Here is a 15,300-nt window from a genome sequence, read left to right on the forward strand (position 1 = left end):
TATTCCGTCCTCTACATGCTGGTGTTCGGTTAGCTTATTGTTTTTTTACTTCCAGGAAAGAGTACTGCAGAAAAAAACAACACATCTACGATACTAGAAAGATACAAGTTTGCTTGTGAAAGCAGAAAATCAGTTACTGGATTAAAAAGCCTGAATAATGAAGAGGAAATACACATTGAGGAGCCTGAAGTAAGCCTTCAGCAGACATCCACTGCATCTCTGGCCTCGTAACGCCTTATTTTCAACACAATAAATGTCCTGCTTATATGTCCAGTCTCCTGAGCCAAGACAAAAGCAGCTCATTGATAACAGCTCAATAAGTGGGTATGGGGCTCTCCTAAGGGCTTTGAGGAATTTGCAGTCAATATGTGATGATAATGGATTGCACATGGCCTTTTTTAAAACTGTGGTGATATTGCAGTAGCTTGAATTTAGATGCAAACTTTTACAACTCTGCTGAAACCACCAAAAATGCAACTGTAGCACAAATATATATATATATTTATGTGTTTGTGTTTTTTTTAAAATATACCAACCATAATCCTGATATAAAAGAAAAATCTGTTTTGTCTGTATAACAGAGTTATTAGTGTTCTCAGTAAATTAATCTTTTACGAGTATTTTGTTTTTTAAAATGAGAGGCTAAAATGAAGACGGTTCCATCCACATCACAAAAATCCGTTCCATTACTCTCACAGTAAAGACTTCCCTTTGTTCTCGGAGCCACAAATTATTTCCCCGTTGCTTCAGAAAGCGACTCCTTTACTTGGCTTCAAAACCAAAGGACAGGGGCAGGAGGGGTGGGAGGAGGGGGGTAGCAGAGGACAGAAGGAGAAGAAAGGAGATACACAGAGAAAAAGAGAGCGAATGAGGCAATGGGAAAGGGAGGGCAGCGGGAAAGGAGCCAGGGAGACAAGGCAGGAAAATGCAGAGAAGGGTGTCAGTCATGTGTTTGTATGTGTTTGGGGCTAATAATGAGAAGGGCACGGGACAGAACAACAACACCGCTCCGTCTACTAACTCAAATCTCGATATTCACCATCTCTGGCTGCTAATACGCCTCCTTTCTTTGATATTTGTTTTCCCTTTTAAAGTCATTGATGTTATTAGTTTTCGAAACCCGGCTTAGAGGCTTATTGATAGGCCGCGCAGATGGAAATATTAATGGCCTCGGAATCGCTGATGAGAAAGAACAATAATTCTTGTCTGCTGCCCGTAAAGCTGCGGCACGTCTACAGCGCAAACCACGCCAAGAGGGAGTTTCTGTGTTTTTCCCGTATCGAGACACTCTCTGCGCTGCAGTTTTGGCCACTGTGTGTTTTCAGTGTTCGTCCCCAATAATAAATAAAAACCCAGCTTTCTTGCGAAACACTTAATCGGGCAGTATGGAATCAGCGAGAGCAGTAAAAGGAGCATACTGTCACGGCTTTAATGTGTCTCTCTCTTTGTTCGGTGAGGGGGGTGGGGGTGGGGGGGGGGGGGTAGCCTCTCTGATGTGCCACAGCTGAAATTGGCAGGCTATCAGTCACAACCCTGTAATACAATGTACAGCATTTCTAAACAATATAAAGAGAAATGACAGCCAAGAAGGCAGAGAGACAGACTGAGAGAGGAGGAGAGGGATGGAGACAGTGCAAAACAGAGAGTGAGAGTGAGAGAAAAGCCATTTTTAGAAACCTGATGTGTAAGTCTAAATGTTTTCTTTACAACTGGGTCAGAACAGCACATTATTCTAGACTCACTGAACAAGCATTTGTCGTTTGATGCGCTCAGATCCAGCTCTAGGTGCCGCAGGTTAAATCTCACGTCAGAATAGCAGAAACTCCACGGCTGTGGGCTTCAAATGTTACCAGACTGCGCCTGAATTAAAGCAAAAGTTGGCAAAATGTTTGGTGGGAAGGGAGGTGGGGGTGGGGGGGTGGGGGTGGGGGGGGGCAAATGAGAAGTGGTGTTAATCAGGCCTATTGATTAGAGCCTGTGTGAGTCTGGGAGGAGCTGGGAGAGGGTGGCTGTGTGCATATGCACAGGGGTATTACCAGCACTTATTCTTTAAGCCTGTGGGACAAAGCAGCCTCTGAGCGAGGTGATTAAAAGGCCCAAGCTATTGAGCTCCTCCAATCAATACCCTCCTATGCTATTGGACAGAGTGGGAGGCCGCTTCCTAAGTAACATAGAAACACACGCACACACATGCTAACACGCTTTCACCTTCACAACCCCGTATTTTTCTTCTGTTTGCCCCAAATCTTAAACCAGCTTCATTAAGTGTTGGGGCGAAGGAGGACAAATCCCCATTGGCCTCCTGTAAGGCTTTCTTGACCATACCACATTGGAAAGGGACTTGCCATTTTCATCATGTGCAATGGCCAATTAAACAAATCTAATACAGAGTAGAAAACAGGGTGTGGGATAAAAGTGGGAGCTTTTCATTTAAATGGATAAGGTTAATGAGTTATTTGTATGGTTGACGTATCCTGATGGTTTAAAAGGTTAGGCGCATCTACACAGCTGCCCTTTGGAGTGATCTCCTCCGTTTCACGCTCCCTCAAGCAGTGGTAATGAGAGGTCACTGTGCACCATGAGGGCCCTGGGAGCTAGCAGCCCAGCCAGACAACACATAGCCACCGACATATTACTATTTCCTCCAAAATAAACAGGCCTCGAAGAGAGGAACAGGTCATTTCAGCCCTTTCTCTTAACCTGCCTCTCCCTCTCTCTCGCTCTCTCTTTCTCTTTCAATATTCTGACAAGTGGTCTGCTCTCAGCTCGCCGTGACCAGAGAACACTCCTCTCTCTTGTTTTTTCGGAACATCCATTTTCATATTTTCAATAACTGCAGAATCCTATTTTTTGTTTCCTAATGGAGCCCCTCTCCTTTTTCCCCCCTCTCTAAATTCCATTTCACAGAACTGGCCTGCCTTCTTTACGTTCGCTGCCATAACAAGATCAGCAAGGCTTTTGGTTTTATTTTGGTTTTTTGGGGGCTTTTTTCGAGTCTCATCAACACCTCGGGTAATCCGGTCAAAAATATCTGCACTGCTGACACATAATCAGTTATGCTAAACATAACTCAATCACAGCGTGATTATTAAAGAGCACACAGCAAACACTTACAGCATCACTCCCACCAGCCTTAATGGCCTCGCTGCAGCCCTGGCCGCGGCGGCTGCTGAGAATCACGAGAAAAGGCCTGGCTTTGCTTAATTCAGAGCTATTGATTTGGTAATTATTTCATAAGCCGCTATGTCCAAATACTCACAGGCACCGAAAAGCCCATATCACAGGCGACCAGGCAGCCTGGGGTGTGTTGCTGTCAGGTTTGCCAGTGTGAGCGGACAGAGGCGGTGGGTTCTGCTTAAGACAGAGTATTGGACAAACACAAACAAACGAGGCAGCGGCCACTGTGACTCAGTGCTCTAATGAACCAGCGTATTGACTTGCTGGCTTTCTCTTTCTCTCTGCCTGCATGTCTTTCTCTTCCTCGCACACACTCTGCCTCGCTCGCGCTCTCTCCCTCTGTCTGCTATGTTTGTATGGATCCCAGCTGCCACTCGGAATACCAATTACTGTAGGTCCAAGATGGGGGGAAGAGTGAATGAGAGAGAGAAAGAGGGACTGTATGAAAAGGAGAGAAAGAGAGGGAGAGAAAAATGAAGTAAGGAAAGAAAGAGGAGAAGCCATGCAGAGGGAAAATAGCGCGCACGCTGGCAGGTGATGCAGGACGCTCGTCCCCCCCTCCCTCCACTTGGTCACCAGGAGAAACACCCTGGTGTTGTAGCTGATGGCGAGGAGAAAAAAAAGGGAGGGGGGTCCTCATTCCCGATGCAGTGGCACCTCACGAGGAGGGAAAATCAAAAAGCATCTTCATGTGAGACACTTACATCCCTGATGCTCCCTGACACTCCTGCAGCTGACACACAAGGAAGGGAAATCAAAGGGGACCTTTCTGTGGTCTACCACAAATAGGTGCAGCTCCTGCACACGGAGGAAGGGAGGGGTGTCACATTCCCCCCGCGAATTCCTGGGACAAAGCTAGGGTGCTGCATCTCCCATTACCAGATATTTGTGTTAGATAAAGGGATTTAGACCAAGGGGAGCTGTTGGGTCCAGTGACACTCCTTCCCGCGCTCCCTTTTCTCGTCTCTTTTCCAACTGCCGCAACAATTCTCATGACAACCATAATGAGCATGCTCACATTCAGCACGATACCACTAATTTGAGAAATTTCCAGCACAAAGACATAATTAGACAAACTAATTAGACGAAGACTTCGCTGCACAGAGATCCTCCACAGTTCAACTCATCCGCCTACCTGCCGATGACTAAAATAGGAAGCAGCCGTCAAGCCCATCCATGCTCATTCCCCTCAGTTAGTGCAGTGAGATGTTTGTGAGATGGCGCACAAGGGAAAATAACATGATCTCTCCCAAGGGCTGCAGACGCTCCTCAGCAGCAGCAGCAGCAGCAGCACAGCAATACCTTTGTTGTGGCTTTAGTGTCAAATAGGACTAACAGGTCTTACCCAGCCACAGATTGTCTTCCTATTTATATCTGAGGCAGCAACACTGTCTATATGCTGTGAAAGAAGCTGCGCAGTCCTACACCTATATGCCACTGTGCAAGACATATTAATAAATCACAGTGAGCCACTCACATGTGCCACGAACGCTTAAAAATACACAGCGCTCCGCTTGAGGTGTTCATAGTGAGCTATAGGTGAAGTGGTGGGTTTTCTAATGAAGAATATGACAAGAGTACTTAGAGAGAGTTGGAGAGGCGAGGGAGGTAGAAAGGTAATTGATTTTAAAAGTGATGGGAAAACCCACAGGTCTCAGGAGGGAGCAGAAAACCATCTCAACGGATCCAGAAGCCCCAGCTGCCTCCAAGAATAATGGAATTAATTCTTAGTCTCACTTAAATACATTTTATAATGGGAACTTAAATTAACATTTGGTAAGGCCCCCAGAGATGGAGTCAAAGTGTAAATTGTTACCATTTTTTTTTTTTTTTTTGCTTTTCTCTCAACAATGGAGCCCTTGTCCTCTGAATACGCTTTCCTTGTAGGCACTCGGTAAATAACTGTGCTCGCCCGTTATCGTTTTGTGCAGCACGCGATGAAAAAAAGACACAACTAATTTTATTACTACATGACCGATTCATGCATATACAACAGAAAAACAAACAAACTTCCGTGCCCACATAGAAGTCAGGGGCCAAGACTAAGCATGTGCACATGTGCGCATGCGTGCATGTGCACATTCATATTTTGAATGCTTGGCACACTGTCACTGCATTCACCGTGGAGTCTGAATAGTGGTGGGTTGATTTGTAAGAGCACAAGAGAGAAAAACAGACGGTGTGTTATACTGTTTGTTACTCCTAATCTTCAGTCGGGTCATTAAGTCCAGGTAGACTCACGGTACACTGGTATTAAGAGTCAGCACAGAGGGCTTCTGAAAGAACGGGCAGCCCCTAAAAAGCAATATTTATATATCTACACACACACATATACAGCTCTGTGCCTCTATAACTACAGAGGACATTATATTGACTACAGTTCAGTTGCTGGAGACTTACTTTAACCTTACAAACCCCCTATCCTTAAAACAGCTCTTCACCTTAAAGTACTGGACCTGCCTTGTCCCCATAAGGAAGACAAGTCCCCATTATATGACGGTGTAAACAGATCTAGGTCCCCACAACATGAGTAATAACCACCCACTCATACACACACGAACGCTGAGCACGTAGCACATACAGTACAGCATGCACAATGCACACGAAGAACCCGCATCTCCAGAGGCCTCATCACTCGAGCCAAAACACCGCAGCAGCATACATCTTTGATAGCGGCTTTTAAACCTATTAGATCATATGGCTATAAAGTATGCATACAGACTGTACACCGGCTCTCCCGTGACAAAGAGTTTCTCTCAGTGGACTTACCCGCATAAATAAACCATAAGCAAATCCCAAATATTGCACACAAAAGGCAAAAAGGAAAAAACGTGCACTCATGCAAGTGCATATACACACTCACGCCTCAAAGGGAGATCTCAGAGGAGCAGGTAATACACAAAGTTATTTGAATATAAAAGGGAGATACCTGGTCTTGTGATGTTCCCGAAGTATTTAGCCGAAAGTGACAGAAACAGAACGACAACAGGAGCAACAAAAATGTGTTTTCACTGGAAGTAATAACAGCGATGAGGGCCAAGCATGTCCTTGACATCACTGGTAGCATCTTATTAAATGTAATTTTTCCACTTCACTTCCCCACTAGTGACTACACTTACATCTGTAGCCCCCCCCCCCCCTCAAAAAACTGTACTTGTATCACACAATAATGACTGTTCCTTCCACTGAGTTGTAAAAAACAAAGCAATCCTCATAAATTTTGAGTTTAATTTTGCCTTAAACAAGCCGCAACCGCCGATTTTTTTTGTCGTTATTTACCGACTCCCCCCTTTTGTGCCACTAACGCACCAATTTACCCTTAAATTATTAAAAGAAAAGCAGCAGATCTGCTCAATTAAGACGACTATCTCGAAGCAGGATTTTTCTTTCTTTTCTTTTAATAATTTCTGCTTAAAAATGTCTTAAACAGATCTCAAATTAGTTGCAGATTATTTTCCTAACAATCAAGAAAATGATTGACTCACTAATTACTTGAGCCCAAGTCCAAAGCCACCAAACAGCAACTTTAATTAAATTACACGCTCTACAATGAGCTAAAGAACAATTTTAATCAGTGTATATGATATAAAAAGAAAAGACAGAGTAAACAGCACAGGCATTCGGTGCCCGCCTTCTGGCTGGTTCTGGTGCTTGTTGCGATGGACAAATTTCAGTGATTATTCATACAAAAGCACAACCAATCATAATGAAAATACAAAATGCAAAGAGATGCATAAACGGAACAAATAAATGCGGCACTTTATTCAAAATCGCAGCTAAATACCTGCATTGGAAAACCTGGATATTATTCATTGAAATGCAGCAATGCTGAATTTGAACCAATATTACAAAGAATCTCTGAGGCTTTGTGTGACTAAATGATGAATTAGCCCTTTTATCAGAAGCGGCTACACTGAGGTGCATATTTGACTCCTCGTGGAGAGCATTTTACTGGCTCAACTGTGATATATGCGGGTCGTATTCTGTCAGTGTTGCTGAGTGATGACTTGGGGAAATGGGTTAGAAGAGCACCGAGAGATAGTGAGTTGAAAAATGTCTATTTGCGCATGACAGAGCTTCGGTACGTCACCCAGTGCTGCTGTCAGGGGTGAGCCCAGAATAAATGTGAAGCTGACATCCTGGCCCTTCAAGTATCTTTACGCTACAATTAGCTGCTTGTTTATGACAGCAGAGACTGGGTCACTGTCATGATGGAAAATATACAGTAAGTGTGAGTGTGCGAGAGACAAAAGGAGTCCCGAAGCAGAAGAAAACCCAGAACCAGGAGACTGAGAAATCTTACTGGGCCTTGCTAGAGCTAAAGCACACACACACTGATAAACAGGCGAGTATACACACAGCTGTTCATCCTAGAAGTCAAAGTACACACTTCATACATGAGAAGTCCTAATTATTATTTCCATTGTGTCCCACTCCTGTGACAAGGACCACTAGCTGTGAATGATTATAATTATTACCCGTAGTAGAATAGCAGTCATGCTGTTGTATCATCAGCAACATCATCCAACAGATCAGGGTCAGATCCAACTTGAAATTCATGTATGCAACGCAATTCACATCCTCTGTGTTAAGATATTCAAAAACATTTCTCATTTGACTTCTGCTCAGAAGCAGTATGCATGGATTATGTTTTGCCTCTGGCGCGCTATGGTAAATGAAAAGTAAAGCGCCATCCGTCAGCTGACTCCATCTGACAGAAAGACCGTTGCATCTGCTCCACAGACCTTTTTTTTTTTTTTCTCGCTTCTTCCCATCATGCTCGCCTGCATCAACCACAACTTATGATTAAAAATAGCCATTTGATTCAATTACCTCTAATGTTTGATTAGGGCACAAATGCCGCAGTCTCCACAAACAGCAGCACAATTAAACTGAAGTGAATTGCAGCAGATCTCTGAGCGAACGCTGGCCACGCCATAAATTTTAAATACTCGACTTGGGGAGCGAAAAGAAGAGAAAGAAAAAAAGAAGAAGAAGATTTACAGCAAAATATGGCCTGTCTCTTATTTGTACATAAATTCACAACATCGTTTAGAGTAGCAAACAAGTCTGTCTTGAATGGCTGGTAATTATGTACAGCAGCAAATAAAGCGTGGTTTTCTTTTCTGAGGCGCTGGTGGCTTGTTAAGTGGTGAACAGACAAAACAGCATTTCGAAAATGAAAGGTGGAGGGAAACATCCAGGGCACAGCGAGCTTCTCTCCCATTAGAAACAACACTGTCTGTCTCGCGACCGTTTGTTTGTTCCAACTGGCTGTACTGGAAAGACGTGCCCCGAACCCCCACCACCAACACTAACTACGTCTTTCTTGTTGTTTCTGTCCCCTCTCCCTCCGTCTGTCCATCCAGCCCTTCCTCTAATCTTCCCACCATGTCCGTCCCCCATCTCCTAGGCAGCTCCTCTGTTTTGTTTTGGGTTGTTTTTTTGTTTGTTTTTTGCATCCTACCTAATGTTTTGGTCCCTTTTTTTCACTTTATCAGTCCTTCTTTTTTCAACCCGCCCACATCCACTCATTTTCAACCACCAAATCAAAAATAAGGCTAACAAATGTGGCCTATTATCCAGTATTCGGGACACTGACAGTACGTGTCCATGAATGTAGAGCTCCAAATGGCTCAAACATGAGGAATCTAGTTAGAAAAAAAAATGTTCGAATTAGACCAGGGGCACTGCAGACAAGAGGAATCTATTACTGTTATTATATAACAAAAAACTGAGCTGTTATTGCCACTGTGTGCACCATTACAAAGGAAACAATGCATAGGAGCACATTGTGTGAAACCAATTAAAATCCAACCCTGTCATATACCTTCCTCTCTTTCCAGTCACGTTGTGAATATGCCATTTTTACACCATTCATAACGGCGCACCTGTGTCCACTGCGTTAGATCTCCGCCTCTTTCAGTATCCTTCTCAAATTTTCCAGCATCGCATCTCACTATCTGTTTCAAGAATCCCACGAGCTGAAAATACAAGGGGGCCCGGGAGAGTGTGTGAGAGCAGAACAGGGGAAATTTCACATTATCTGTCTATCTGCAATATAAGAGTGTGATGTGGAAGCAGGAAATGAGCTATGAACGTCAAGCCTGCATGCTCATGGTCCCAGTGGCCACCAGCCTACATATTGAGATCAAGTAGGCAATGTGGAAAGTGGTTTAATAGACCCCAGTTTAATTGGACTTTTATTTGTTAATGGCTGAAATCCTGATGCATTACTTTAATTATCTTGGCAGAACTAATTCATGAACACGTAGGAAAAGAAAAAAATGTGGCCGGACTTAGCATTTAAATGGCATCCAAACGCTCCCTCCCTCCCTCCCTCGCACTCTCTCTTTCTTTTTAAAGCTCCTATCCTCAAAGTACTCTGCTTTTGCTTTCCATGGGATTCTCTCTGATACGACTTGTAAGGCATGTGATGGTTTAAACCCTCAGTGTGCTTTAACCAGCCAGCTGTCATGAATGAGTCCACAGAAAGAGGAGAGGAGAGCACTGAGGCCATTTTTCTCATCTTTTTTAAAAGCGCTGGGGCCCACCCAGATCCAGACCCATGGCCGTGTTTGCTCTGCCCTCCGAGTGCAGAGTAGGTTTGGCTGCTGCCATGGAAGGGAAAGAGGAGGGGAGGGGTGGGCTCACTTCTACACTTACTAAGCCCACTCACACATGAACTGCTCCGTCAATGCTGAAGAGCAGCCAATGAAAAGGTGAGTTCCTTAATGTCTTTCTGATTGCGTCGTTTCTAGTTCATTACATGACGGCACTGTAATAGTTTTCGCCTCACACTGACACTTGAGTTCTTTAAAACGGGGCGTTCTTTAAAGCAGTTTAGCACAGTTTGACTTTCAGCTACAGGGGAAAATGTTTCCCTCTCTCAGCCAGTGCATGTGTACAGTATTTGTGCATTTCATGGTGTGTTTGTGTGCGTGCTGCAGATTGCATTGGAGTATGTTTACGTCTGTGCGCACGCAAGTAGTATGCGAAAACAAATGTGCGTGTCTTCCCTGGAACAGCTCCTGTCTGGGTGGGGGGGGGGGAGCGGAGCTGGCGGTGAAAGAGCTCAGCAGCGCCTCAGTCCCTCAGGACAGACTGCAGCTCTCTCCTCGCGGCCATGAAAAGCAATCAGAGCTCAGCTTTCTCTCCTGGACTTACCTCTGCCTTTAATTACAGAACTCAGCAGCAGCAGCAGCACAGAGAAAGACTGCCTCCGCTGGGCCACAGCCAGCCCGTCACAACCCCAGCACAGGGCTGCAGTCGAGACAGCAGGCCTCAGCATACAGTGGCCTGACATAAGCACAGTGTGCTTAAACATGCAGTCGGCCCCGGTGAGCTCAGCGTGCTTCTGCACAGACCGAGACTCGGCTAAGGTGCTTCTATACTGAAAACCACAGCGCTCCAAGCATAAAACACAGCAGGGCTCCATACGAGCTAGGAATGGCCTTTCTGTATGCCTAATGAGATGTTCTCACCTGTGCTCTAGCAGGATAATGCAACATAAGCGACTGGGGAATTACGGAAAAATGATCAATAACACAAATAAATGTTTGCTGCTCGGTACACACATGCACACACTGTCAACCAGAAGCAAGACCCTGAGATATGAAGAATGCGAGCACTTGTAGGGAAAAGGATTACTGATGAGGAGCCATTCATTGTGTGTAATTGAGATTCTTTCCCATTCAAGAGACATGAGAGTAGAGGCCCAACATGTGCCTTTAGGCTGAGCAGAGGAGAAGCCACGGTGCACACATGGACAGGGGAAGATAAGAGACTATGTACACAAGCTGCTGGTTTTATTGCTGCAACATAACGCTCGGATAGCATTTTAAACACATTTTCAGAAAACCTGCCAGTGCCGTCCTCGCTGCCGTGGAACCATGCCACGGTGCTGAAATGTGTCATTGGGCTCAATTTCTCACCCAATTTCAACCGAACGGAAAATGGCACTTTGGTGACAGCAATGAGGCTGACCAGAAGGAGATGTGAGTGGCAAATGCCGTAAAAGACGAATCTCCACGGCGCACTCGGTGGCACGCCGCCGAACTAAGGCACGGCTGTTATGATAGCTATCATCATTTCCGTATCTATGATCCTCAAACAAGGCCCTCTCCCCCTCCACACGTCACATAGCCTCGGGTCCAATGGCGCACTGTGCCGTCACACGTGATAATGACACCCACATCAACGTGTCAACTCAATTTGGCCCTCTTATAGGCTCTCTTTGACTCAATCAATGCATGGCCTTCCATCTGGGTTCCACTCCTGTCCTCACATTAGAGGAGTGGGGATGGACAGACATTTTACTAACAGCTCACTAAACCTGCCCCCACTCCCCACCCTTGGACATCTGCAGTTTAACATCACATATTACATATTTTCCTTAACCTAATAATCCAACAATGTTCTCAGAACGTGCAGCAAAGTCAAAAGCACCCTGTCAAGTAGGCTACAAAGGCTTCAAACACAAATCAAAAACCAAGTCATGTCGGGTCAATAACTGTGAGCTGAACAGATCATTAACTGTGGCGATAAATTTGCCAAGTTTTTCTTCTTATTCTTCTTTTTTAATTTGAAAATCCCATCTTACAAGGCATTCCAATAAATATCAGGCAGGCACATTTCTAGCTCGTTAAAATTTAATCCAATTAAATCCCTATTTAAAACAAAGTTACACCTCCACAACAACCAAGCACAGAGGCTGTTATCTTGGGCTGCAGCTCATTATTTCTCAGAGCAGCTCGTCTGGCTGACAGTGTGGTAGACTGGGACATCCAGTAAACATCTGTCATGAAGCATCCTTACAGGGGAGCACAGACACAGTAAGCTACTGATCCAGTGACCCCACAGTGCAGGCATTCACACATGCCTTGGTGCACCTGCGTGTGAGCCTCTGCTATCGTCATGTTTAGGCCAATTTTAAGGATTTGTGCTTATAAACCGTTTATGAATCATTTATTCGCCATCACAGTGGAGGGGCCTAGAGAGATGATGTGTTATCCCATTAGGTTTCCATAGCTCATTCATGAATCATTCATCAGTTTGGACTATAGATTATTCCCCCTTTATTCATTTCTTATTCATTTTGGGCCAGTGTACTGCTCGGGATGCATTACGTTGCTTCAAAATGACGTCCACAGGCCAGTGTTTGCCTTCAAAACATGCAAACAGTGCAAGGTAACTGGCATCAACGCGAACAACCACACGTGGCATCTGTATTTGGATTGAATTTGTGAGCCTTAAGCGAATAGATCGGAGCTTGTGCTTTAAGTAAGTGGGGGTATTTTTTTTCGCAGGGAGAAGGTAATCGATGGAGCAGAGACGAATGAATGTAGGCTACGACAGCTGTCCCAAGGAGGTAGGGCTGCTACTACACCGCATGCATGGTGTGAGTTCCCCCTTTGAATAAAATGTCCGATCAGACCAAATCAAGAAGGCAGGGATATAAATCAGTGTGTGTGTGTGTGTGTGTGTGTGTGTGTATGTGTATAAATCAGGCTGTCCTGTGCATACCAAATAGAGCTCGCTCTCTATTCAAATACACACGGCACGCTGAATAGCAGCATAATAGCGTTTTCTCTGCCTACCTCCAGAGCGTGTGCGCCCAAACTGCGTTTTTTCCCCCGTCGCAATGGGATCCTTCTCAGCTGCCCTGGACAGTATCAGAGATGCGTCTTTCCCCCGAAAGGCAAACACTTCCCCTGCATGTCCCCCAACCCTCCCTCCCCTGCCGCCACCACCAGCACCACCACCAGCAGCAGCAGCAGCAGCCCGGGCCTCCAGTAATAGCAGGTGGACGCGCTTCTCAATGATGGAGGCAGCGCGACTCTCCTCTCCCCCGCCGCTCCATTTTCAATTACGGAAGAATTCGTATTCCAGGAAACGCGCTATAGGGCAGCCAGCATGTCCTAATATCGCCGCTTTTCTCGGGACCAACAGGGGCCGTCGCCTCTCAAACTCCCGATTCGTGGCGCCCCCTCGCCTGTTATCTACCTTTTACGAGATTCTTGATGTTGCCATTGTCACGGTGTATTTTTTTTTTCGCCTTCCTTTTTTTTCTTTTTTTTTTTTCAGCTGAACCTCTACCCCTCCTTGCGACGCGCAGTCTCGTAGGCGCGCACTTTACTTGCTCCCCCTCCGATTCTTCTTGGTCCGACCTATGAGCGCGCACAGCCAGCCGACGCAGGGCCACGCACTGCTTTGACGGACGCGCTGAGCAAATCAGGTATAGCCCACTCCAAATAGGACTGTATCATAACAGGGCAACTGCAATGACATGAATAATGAATAGGCTACTCATGTTTGCTGTGCTGTGTGATAGGCCCACTCACAATGCGTACCGGACTGGAAGCGATATTTGGGGAGACTTGAGCGTCTCTCTCTCTCTCTCTCTCTCTCTCTCTCTGTCTCGCTCTCTCAGTATGAATTTGATTAGCAAAACTCAATAAACCATTACTTAAAAAAAAAACGTGTTTTGCATGTACATGATTATTTTTGTGTTATTAACGTCTATTCAAGAGGGGACAGTGTTTTTTGAGTATTTTTATGGATTTAAGATCATATGTTAGAGTAATTTTGTCATCGGGTGGACAGGTTGATGTAAAACAAAAACAATCCTATATATGTGTGTGTGTGTGTGTGTGTGTGTGTGTGTGTGTGTGTGTGTGTATAAGGCTAGATGTCACTGTCCAATTTTCAGCTTATGTTCACAAATAAATGTTTTATTTAATTATTTCCCTGAATACTGATCGATTGTCAAACTGAAAACATAAAATGTTATTTTAAAAAGTGGCAACAGCCTGATTTCATTTTTCAGAGGCCAAAGTGCATCCTTCACATGTGACAAGGTAGACAGGCATCATTAACTCACCACATTTGTAAGTGGCACTGATTTGGGAGTGGTTTTCTGCGTGTCTTACACAGTTGCTGTGAGCCAGTAGACCACGGTATTTGATTGCGTTTCTACTGTAGTCTACTTCTGCTCCACACTGTCACTTTTTTTCTTTTGGTAAGGGACCTGTTTAGTGCATGTGTGTTACACCGTCCAGGCTTAGATTATTATTAGAAATCAACACTTCCATAATAGATATTTCTTTTGAGGGTCTGTGAGCTGCACAGTTAAGATCCACCTAAACACTTGTTCACATTTTCTCATTCCTGTGTTTCTTTGTGCAGGCCAGGGCGTACAACATGCTTCAGGCTGAAGGCGGGTGATTGCACAGGGTGGAAGATGTAGGAGGATGACTGCCAAACCCTATGCAAGTTTGTCAGCATGCTAAATAGGTTAGATGACCCACAGTACTGCTGACTCTAGTCTTGGACTTTGGGTTCTGACAGTTTTACAGGTGGGACAAAGGACTCACCCTTCCCCGCTTTAACTTTATATTCAGTTGTATACTGCAGACAGATCTGTTGAATCTTCGATTGTAGTGTTTGCCTAATAAAATAGAATAAAATTTTCCCTGGAGGTGGTCTTTTTGTACATAGCAGTGACTGTTGGTCAGATCTAGAATCTGTGTGTTTCACATCCACCTCTCTAAAATTAGAGTTTGCTATTGCTAATGACAAAGACTTCCATCAGATGTGCACAACAAGGAAAGGCAGCAAAAAGCAAATGTTCAACATTTTTGCACAACGGACTGAAACATGAAGTGTCAGCTGTCAGTTTGTAAAACAGTTAGTCATTAAATTTATTGGTTGGTATAATGACAATTATGGTTTCATACTGTTTAATGAATAACAAATACTAAACATTTCTTCTTTCAACCCCTGAAATATGATGATTTGACGATAGTCTGAAAAATAAAGGGTCTGATTTCGAGAACTTCTGGTGGATATTTTTATTTGTTTTATAATATTTTACAAACAAAACGTCTCCGATTGATTCATTTTTCACTTGCTTAAAAATGTCTTTCCCATTGTATTTAACATGGTTAAACTTGAATAATCAGGTTATAACTAAAAGGTATTCTGTCAGCCAAATAAAGCGATTACTGTTTATCTAAACTGGGTCACAGTTTTACATACAGTGGATTATTATGGACATTTGTTTTTGGTCTATATCTTTTGACTTATTTCAACTACTCTACTAAGTCCTGATGTACTAAACAG

At 44.3% G+C, this 15,300-nt stretch overlaps 1 protein-coding gene and 1 long non-coding RNA gene across 4 annotated transcripts in view; one reads left to right on the forward strand and one right to left on the reverse strand.

The window, feature by feature from the left end:
- nexmifb (neurite extension and migration factor b) overlaps nt 1-13,519 on the reverse strand; it is a 53,686-nt gene extending 40,167 nt beyond the window's left edge. For all 3 annotated transcript variants that reach the window (XR_014923491.1, XM_085476876.1, XM_085476864.1), the window contains exon 1: nt 12,777-13,519. The gene's annotated coding sequence lies outside the window, so the exon portion shown is untranslated. The remainder of the gene's footprint in view (nt 1-12,776) is intronic.
- LOC146717487 (uncharacterized) lies at nt 9,847-14,962 on the forward strand. The gene is made up of 4 exons (XR_014923494.1): nt 9,847-9,899; nt 10,363-10,517; nt 12,486-12,547; nt 14,365-14,962. It is a non-coding gene; the product is annotated as an uncharacterized LOC146717487 (long non-coding RNA).
- The last annotated feature ends 338 nt before the right edge of the window (nt 14,963-15,300 follow it).

This window comes from Copadichromis virginalis, linkage group LG2 (genome assembly GCF_057382275.1).
Source record: "Copadichromis virginalis isolate Kocher_CV1m ecotype Utaka linkage group LG2, C_Virginalis_male_GT1.1, whole genome shotgun sequence".
In the NCBI taxonomy this organism is placed as follows: Eukaryota; Metazoa; Chordata; class Actinopteri; order Cichliformes; family Cichlidae; genus Copadichromis; species Copadichromis virginalis.